Genomic DNA, 8367 nt, shown 5'->3' on the forward strand with positions numbered 1-8367 from the left:
TCTGGGGATAAGTATGCTCGGCCCCCTCTTATACAGCATATTCCCCCTCTACAGTGTAACGACAGATCTATTGTGGGGGGGACCCAGATAATTCCTAATATGTAATCATTGTTCAGCCCCTTTGTGGATCTTAGGGGACCCAGCATTCCAGAGGGCACATTCTACTCAGAGGAAAGGCCTTTCCCTCTCAGAGTACCACAGCTTATTATTTCCCATAGATTTTAGGACTTTTTGTGTTTTCTGCTTTTCCCCCTGGGGTGGCAAGCTGAGGTCCTAATGTCAGGGTGTCTTGGGGATGAGGTAGGACAGGGTCTGCCCAGAGAAAGCAGAGGGAGAATGAACAAGGACCAGCTTCTTCCTCTGGTCCTCCAGGCTTGGGCTAAGCTCACTGGAGGACAGCATAGACACTGGGCTCCACTGGTCCAGATTGAGGAGGGGGCTCAGCCCCACACTTGAGCCTCTTGTGGTTCACCTGGGCGTAGGTCACCTCCTGAGGGTCTTCTCTTTGGAGAGCCTGACAGGAGGAGAGGAAGCAGGAGGAGGTGAGGGGATTGAGGGGGGCATTGGGGCAGGAGGGCTCAGGAAGGGAAGGACCCTGAACCCAGCAGGCGTCCCAGCTCTGTGTGACCTGGGGGAGGGTCTCCCTCTCTGTTCCCTCCACAAGGAGATCTCTGGGCAAAGGAGGAGAGATTTGTGAGTGACTCACGGTTGTGTCCTCTTGTCTGGCCTCCTCTGTCTGTCTGTCATCATTCACAGCAGCATCTGGAGACAAGAGGAGAAGGGATGAGGGGCCAGAATGCTGGTTCTCCCCAGGGAAGGGTTTGCCCTGTGACACCCAAAGGCCCTCCTGCCTCCCATTCCTGTCACTCACACACGGTCTCCTCCAGGGTGGTCCCAGCTGGTTCTGAGCTGTGGAGGAAGAAGACACAGAAAGTTGGGGGAAGGGTCTGAGAAGGGGGGCAGGTACACTGGGGTGGTCTAGGAGGAAGGTGGGCTATGTCAGGGCCCCTACCTCCTGGTGGTCTTGATGTCTGTCTCTCTGTCCCCTTTCCCTGTAAGGAGAGGGGGAGTCAGGCTTTAGGGGGGCCCAGCTCAAACCCAATTAGACCTTCAGCCTGGGGAGCCCCCAACCCCAAGAACTCACCCAATCTGGGCCGATACCGATGGTGGTGAAGGCAAACAAGGGAGAGGAAGAGGAAGGTCAGGATGAGGAAGGCTGAGATGCCCACCAGGATGCCCACTTGGAGGCAGGAGAGACCTGAGGAAGCCAAGGATGAAGACAAAGGTTGGGGTAGGTAGAATAATACTGATGTTTGTGGAGGCCCCTGTCCAAGGGGAAGAGACCCAGCCCTGTCCTCAGGGACCCCCCAGGCTCATTCAATCATTCAGTTCTCCAGACTTCTCTGAATCACCCACCCTGTGCCAGGCCAGGCCCAGAGGATACAAAGAGAAAACAGAATAGCTCCTGCCCTCCAGGGGCTCACATTCTCCTGCCATGCTCTGTTCTCCCCTATAAAAATAACTCAGTCTCCTCTGAGGAGTGGGATCATTAACAACAGGGGAATGGGACAAATGTTGTAGATCAGGAAAGGCTTCCTGTAGGAGGTGACTCCTAAACTTAGTCTCAGAGACACCTTTAGGTAGTAAGAGGAATAGGTGAGGAAGCAGAGCATTCTAGGCAGGGGTCACAGCCTGATCAAAGGCCCAAAGGTGGGAGAGAAGAATCAGAAGGTGCTATAGGAGGAGTGGTGAGAAATGAGGAGAGTCTGGATGGGGCAGGCAGACTGTGACTGGACACCCAGCCCCCCTGCCTCCCTCCATCCTCTGTCAGGAATCCTCCAGGTACTCACCTGAGGGCCTCTTCTCAGATTCAGGGCTTGGAGAGGTCTCTGGGGATGAGGAAGGGGCAGGGTTAGGGGCTTTACAGGGGGGTCCAGAGAAGCCTGGAGAGCTGGAGGGTCTGGAGATGAGTGTGAGCCCAGCTGTGCCCAGACTTGCTGGGTGAGGGATGTTGGGTAAGTCCCTCCTCTCTGTGGGCCTCCTGGATTTCCCATCTGTCAAATGGGCCCGAGCTCAGGACCTCTCCTGGCCTAGTTCTGAGACTTGATGCTCCTGTGATTCCTGTGACCCTTCTCTGAGCTCCTGGGGGGCTCTGGGGGCAGACAGGGACCCTGGGAGAAGAATGGAGGAGCTTGTGTGGCAGAGAGGGACCCCCTGAATCCTCCTCAGGGCTCCTTGTCCTGGCTGGCTGCAGGGCCCTGAGGTCACCCCCTGCCTTTGGGCCAGAGCTCTGAGACTCTGCTGGATCAGTGGGAGGCTGTTCTGGGCAGAGGAAGGATGACGGGTGCTTCCTGCTTAGGGGAATTGGGGTGTGGACACCTGAGAGATGCCCCCTCCTCTATACTGGGGAAGCCAGGGAGAAACAGAGCCCCTGACCCCCTAGTCCCAGAGATGGCTGTGTGGGTGAAGAGAGGGAGGCCCCAGGGGCTCCTGGGGATGGGGAGAGAAGGGAGAAGGGTGGGGGCTGCTCTGCCCCTCTCTGCTTCCCATTTTTCCCCTCCCTGACCAGGCCTGTCCTTCCTTCTTCCCCAGCCTGGTGTTTCTTCTGTCCCTTCCCTCCAGCTCCCCTCATGCCTTGGTTTCTCCTTGAGAAAGGGGGAAATTTAGTCCTGGCCTAGACAGAAGCAGGAGAGCATCTGTGGGGAGAGAGAGACCCCCAGTCTGTCCTCAGAGCAAGAGGTTCCTCACTGGGTGGGGAGGATGTTAGAACTGGGGGATTCCAGGGATTTGGGCGATGAGGTGCCTGGATTAGGGAGAGGAGGAGGAGGAGCGGCCTCACTGTCTGCATTCTCTGAGGATGACCCAGTGCCCTTCCCTCTGAGCCTCCTCTTCCCCCCCTCGCCTCTGGGGTCCCCTGGGACAGGCCCTGAGCAGGCAGGGAGGGAGCTTGGGAGAGCTGGGGGGCTGGGAGGGGCTGGGGCTGCCTCACCTGAGACCCTGAGCACCAGGGGGGTGCTGGGGGGTGACCACTCATAGGGGGAAGAACTATGAAAGCCGTAGCATCGGTAAGTGCCATCGTGGGTCAGATTCACAGCAGGGAAGAAGAAGTCAGCCTGATGCCCCCTTTCAAGGCTCTGCATCCAGCTGCGGCTGATCTCTTCTCCATCCTTGTACAGGACACACCTGTTATACCACCACTCTGACCAACACTGCAGGGTCACGTTCTGTCCTGGGGCCACCTCAGAGCTGGGCAGGGCTGCCAGGGAGGGCTGGTTAGAGAGGCCTGGAAGGGGAGACCCTGGAGTTAGAGTCGGAGCAGCCCTTGTGCAGGGAGGGGGCAGATCTGGCTGGGAGGAGGCCTGGGCTGGGCTGGGAGGTTCAGCTCTGAGAAAGGAAAAGTCAGAGTATGAGGGGAGAGAAAGACCTTGGACAGCTCCGGGGCAAGGAATGGGGGGAGGGAGGGGAGGAGAGATGGGCCCAGAGGTGGGGTGGGAGGAGGAAGAGCCTGGGTGAGCCCCTGGGACAGGCCTGAGAAGGAGATTTAGAGGCTCAGCTGAGCCTCCTGATCCCCCTCCACACTCTGCCCCAGGCCTGGGCTGGGAGAGGGGCAGCAGCAGCAGCTCCACCCTCTGTTCTCTCCTGACTTTGGGAGGGGCAGGGCTGGCAGTGGGAGATGCCCCAATAATCCTGCCCCCCCCCAGGGAGCCCCCAGCTCTGTCTGCTCTCCTGAGGTACAAGCTGAGCTTCTCCTGCCTCCTCTCTGACCCCAAGGTGGGATCTGAGTGAGGAACCTCATGGGGCAGTGGAGAGAGCCCTGGGCCAGGAGTCAGGAAGGTCTGAGTTCAAATCCAGCCTCCCAACTATGTGATCCTAGACAAATCACTTCCTTTTTGCCTCAGTTTCCTCATCTGTAAAATGGGGATCACCCTGGCCCCAACCTGGCAGAGTTTTTGTGAACATCCAATGGGACAACAAGGGTAACATGTCTGGCATCTAGTAGGTGCCATAGAGATGCTGATTCCTCCCCTCTTCTGGCAACCCCAGAGGGAGAGCTGAGGCAGACACAGGGGAGGGATGATCTGCCTTACGTGTCACCACCAGCTCCAGGGGGTCGCTGTACTCTGACCACCCAGAGGATGAATGTCTGTGGCGGCACTGGTAGGTCCCTGCATCAGATGATGTCACAAATAGGAGGGAAAACTCGCCCTCATGTCCAGCTTGTCTCACAGATTTGATCAGTGACCATCCAGATGCTTCTTTTTTCTCCAGCTGCCACTCTTCAGCCTCCCATGACCCCCTGCACCTGAGGGTCACAGCTCCCCCTTGGGGCACCAAAGAGCCATTCTCTGCCCTGAGGGAGGGTTTGGGGAATCCATCTGGAAGGGAAGGAGACTGTGAGGTCCAGGGAATCCCCCTTCTGTAGGGACCCCACCCACACCGGGTCCCCTCTTTCTACAGACTCTGTCAGTGCAGCCCAGCCCCCCCTCCCCCAGCTCCCTCTCCTCAGTTGTGTCCTCTGGGCAGGGGCATTGTGGGGGGAAGGACTCACCTGCTGCCTGGGTCCTTGTCCTCTTGCACAGACACAGCCCTGGCAGAGAAGACCCTCATTACTCACGGCTCCCCCCCAGCATCCCCAAAGGAACAAGAGAGACAGGGGGCAGCTGGGTAGCTCAGTGGATTGAGAGTCAGGCCTAGAGATGGGAGGTCCTGGGTTCAAATCTGGCCTCAGACACTTCCCAGCTGTGTGACCCTGGGCAAGTCACTTGACCCCCATGGCCCACCCTTACCACTCTTCCACCAAGGAGCCAATACACAGAAGTTAAGGGTTTAAAAAATAAAAAGGAAGGACAGAGACAGCTCAGGGCCATGGCTTAGGGCTGCTATGAGTGAAGGAGGCTGAACCCCAGGAGACCCCTCTGAGAGTCCCAGTTTCTGTGCTCCCAACCCCACCCTTGCTGTGTGACCTTAGACTTGTCACTCCCCTTCTCTAGAGGAAAGTTTCCTCCTCAGCACAGTGAAGGTAGGGGCTGGGGGACAGCAGGTAGGACTTGATGGTGGGTAAAGACCCCTCTAGGGTGGGGGCTGCTGAGGACTCACCGAGGCACAGCAGGACTGAGAGGGCAGGAGTCATGGTGCTCCCAGAGGCTGGTGGGAGAGAGGACAGAGGCTGACCTGGAGCTGGTCTGAGGCACACGATGTGACCAGGGACTGCTCTGCACTCTCTCCCCACCCTGAGCCTGTCTGAGAAGCTTCACTTCTCCTTCCTCTCTGTGGGTCCTGCTTGACTGATGGTGTCATGCAGTGGGGAGGGTGTGTGTGTGTGTGTGTGTTTGGTGAGTCATCTGGAGTCAGAATGATAGAACAATTCTTGCTTTTTTCCTGAAGATTCAGGCTCCATTGCCAGGGACAGATGCCCTGGTCAGCTTTAGGAGCAGCCTCCTGCCTTCCCTCCTCTCCCCCCCTAACTGGCCAGTGCTGGTCTCACTAGAGTCTCCCAACCGGATCCTGCCCCCAGCCCTGCCTCGTCAAATAGGGTGCAACCATGAACCAGACACAGAAGGATTCCTGCATTCTGGGAGCCAAGAGGTCAAAGAAAACCCCAGAATAAGGGGCTGATGGGTGGGAAGCCTGGTGAGCTGCTGCCTTAGAGCCCCGGGTGGTCTCTTCTGCAGTTTTCATTGTCACCCAACTAGTTTACACCTGTGCTCAGGGATGTCTAGACCTCTGGCTTCTGTAGAGTGTAGGTGCTGGGACTCATTCTCCCAACTATACTCACACTGGCAGGTCAGGGCCCCAGGACAGGGTCACCATTTCCCTAATGCCCATTGCTAATGAGCCCCCACCAGTGTGGTCCCACCTTGCCATTTAGGCAGTTGCTGTCTCCCCAATATCATTTAACCAAGTGACATGGTTTAGCTCACACTGCTTCCACCAACATTTATTTCTTTACCAAAAGGATATTTACTGAGAAACTAAAGCAGGAAGTACAAAAGCCTCTCTCCATACTCCACACTTAGCTGTAGGTCCCTCTTCCTTCTTCACACTCACCTTTCCTTTATTCTTAGGAATTCCAAGGAATGCTTCCACCCAATAAAACCTAATGAATAGATAAAGCTTTTCCTGCTAGTATATTACTACCCTCCTTCCCCTGTCACTTAAGGGGGTCAGGATGAGTTGAACATATTAATGGACAATCTCCTAATCAGCTGTTCACCAATCAGAGATGTCTTGGGATGTCCAAGGGAGGGAATGAATAATTCCCTCCCAGACTCTTCTCATCTGTGACTCCCTTTACCAAACATTCTTATGCAGATCATCCATTCTATGATCACTTACATTTTGTGGAATAGGACAAAACTAAGAAAAACTAGAGAAGATCTGATTGGGCACCAAGAAAGTTTTAGCGTGATCTCTGCTGTGGTGGATGGCACTCTGTGGTTGGCATAGCCAATGGGGTGCTCCTCTTTCATCCTCAAATGTGCCCTGAAATTCATGCCAGGAAATCTGCTGATCAAATGATGAGACAATGAGGATTTCCAAGGGGCAGGTCTACCCACATCCAGCTTCCCTTTCTTTTCCTCATGAACCACAGTTCCAGAAGGAGTTCCAGAAGGAGAAGGGGCCCTGAGAACTACCCTGTTATAACACTAATCTTTCCCTCCTTCATCCTAACCACAGATGAGGCTTTCAGACACAGCTTAAACCAATTATCAGGGGTCAGGATTTCCTGTTCCTCACCCTTCTGAGAAGGTGAGAAAAAAGAAAAAAGAGAGACAGCTCAGAATCAGAGCCAGAGGGCCTTTAGACACTGGATCCCACTCCTCCCTTTTACAGATGAGGAAACAGAATGCAGGATATGGGATGCCAAGGGTTGAGCAGAGACAGGAACCTAATTGAAGTCCCCTGAGTTTTTCCCTTGATTCTTTCCCTCCACTAGTATTGACACTAGATCTACTGTCTTCTTACTCTCAGTATATTTTCTGCCTCCATACATTTCCCACTTCTCTTGGGTCATGTTGTGCTGCCTCATAGAAATTCTTATTGTCTTATAAGGCTGGGGAAATGTGAATTGACCGCTAACATGCTCGACATCTCAATGGGAACTTTTGCAAGGGAATAATCCATGCTGCAGACAAGGGCCACTTTGATTTAATTTGATCCTAGGTGGATTGTCCTGTGAGCTAGGTGTGGGCCCTTTGGATAAGAAGAATATTAGTGTGGCTTTGGTAGCATAGTAGATAGCATTTCAGTCCTGGAGTCAGAAGGACCCTTGTTCAAATCTGGCCTGAGACACTTCCTCACTGTGTGACCCTGAGCATGTCACCTTGATTGCCTAGCTCTTGCACCTTTTCTTTCTTAAAATTGATACGAAAGTAGAAAGTAGTGGTTTAAAAACATAAGACTTAGGTGAGATGCTCCAGTCTTCAGGGATCTTCATTAATGATTCCTTTTCATTTCCTTGCCCAGAGCTTCCTTCCTTCCTCCTCTTCCTCCTCCTCCTTCTTTTTTTGAGGGGAACTGTTTTCACCTGTTAGTGTTTTAATATATTTTTATTTAAAGGTTGATTTTTTTTAAACCCACCAGTTCTGAATGGTCTCAAATACTAGATCCACCACCCAATGGGTGCCATCTTTCATTATATTTGGCATCTTTTCCCACTGGGAGTTCTCTCAGGACTCTATAGAGAGTGCTGTCCCATCCCCCCATCCTTGTCAGTACTTAGCACAGGACCTGAGACTCTTCTCTCAAGGTACAGTGAAAGTTCCTATGTCACCTCCTGTGTCTCCTCAATGCCCAGTACATGGCCCAGATTCCTTTTTCCTCTTTCCTCAGTATCCGGGCTTGGATCTTCCCCCTTTTCTCTCAGCATCTTCCCGGGGGCTCAATCTGTTTCCCGTCTCTCCCCTTGTTAAGCAGCCCAGCTTCAATGTCTCCTTTCATATCAGGATTCTCAGTGGCCAGGACAAGCCTGAGTCATATGTCTCTGTCTCACTTTGTCATCAAGGATGGATTTGTAGTAGATGAAAACAGAGTAAATTCTCCAGCTATTAGATGTTGTCAAGGAAGAGATCTCAGGTTGGTTCAGCATGTCATGTGGTCATGATGAGACAGTCCTAGGGCAGGTGCCCTGGACTACCATTGATTTAATTGTCTTCCTTCCTCTTCTCCTCTCTCCTTTCTAAACTGGCCCTGACTTATTGGGTTTTGGTGTTGGAGGACATGTCAGGAAGTAGGGAGAGAGGTATGAGACTGAAGTAGACAAAAACCGTAATCCAAGGAAGGAGACAAACATCATATCCCCAGGCAGTGTCTGCTATTCTCCTCTGAAAGCTGCAACTGTAAAGGCTCAGACCCACTGCAGCCGGG

The 8367-nt window shown here is 53.5% G+C and overlaps 1 pseudogene; it reads right to left on the reverse strand.

Moving 5' to 3' along the window:
- Positions 1–483: 483 nt before the first annotated feature.
- LOC123240816 lies at positions 484–5131 on the reverse strand (annotated as a pseudogene).
- Positions 5132–8367: the final 3236 nt, after the last annotated feature.

The sequence above is a fragment of the Gracilinanus agilis genome, chromosome 3 (genome assembly GCF_016433145.1).
Source record: "Gracilinanus agilis isolate LMUSP501 chromosome 3, AgileGrace, whole genome shotgun sequence".
Lineage (NCBI taxonomy): Eukaryota > Metazoa > Chordata > Mammalia > Didelphimorphia > Didelphidae > Gracilinanus > Gracilinanus agilis.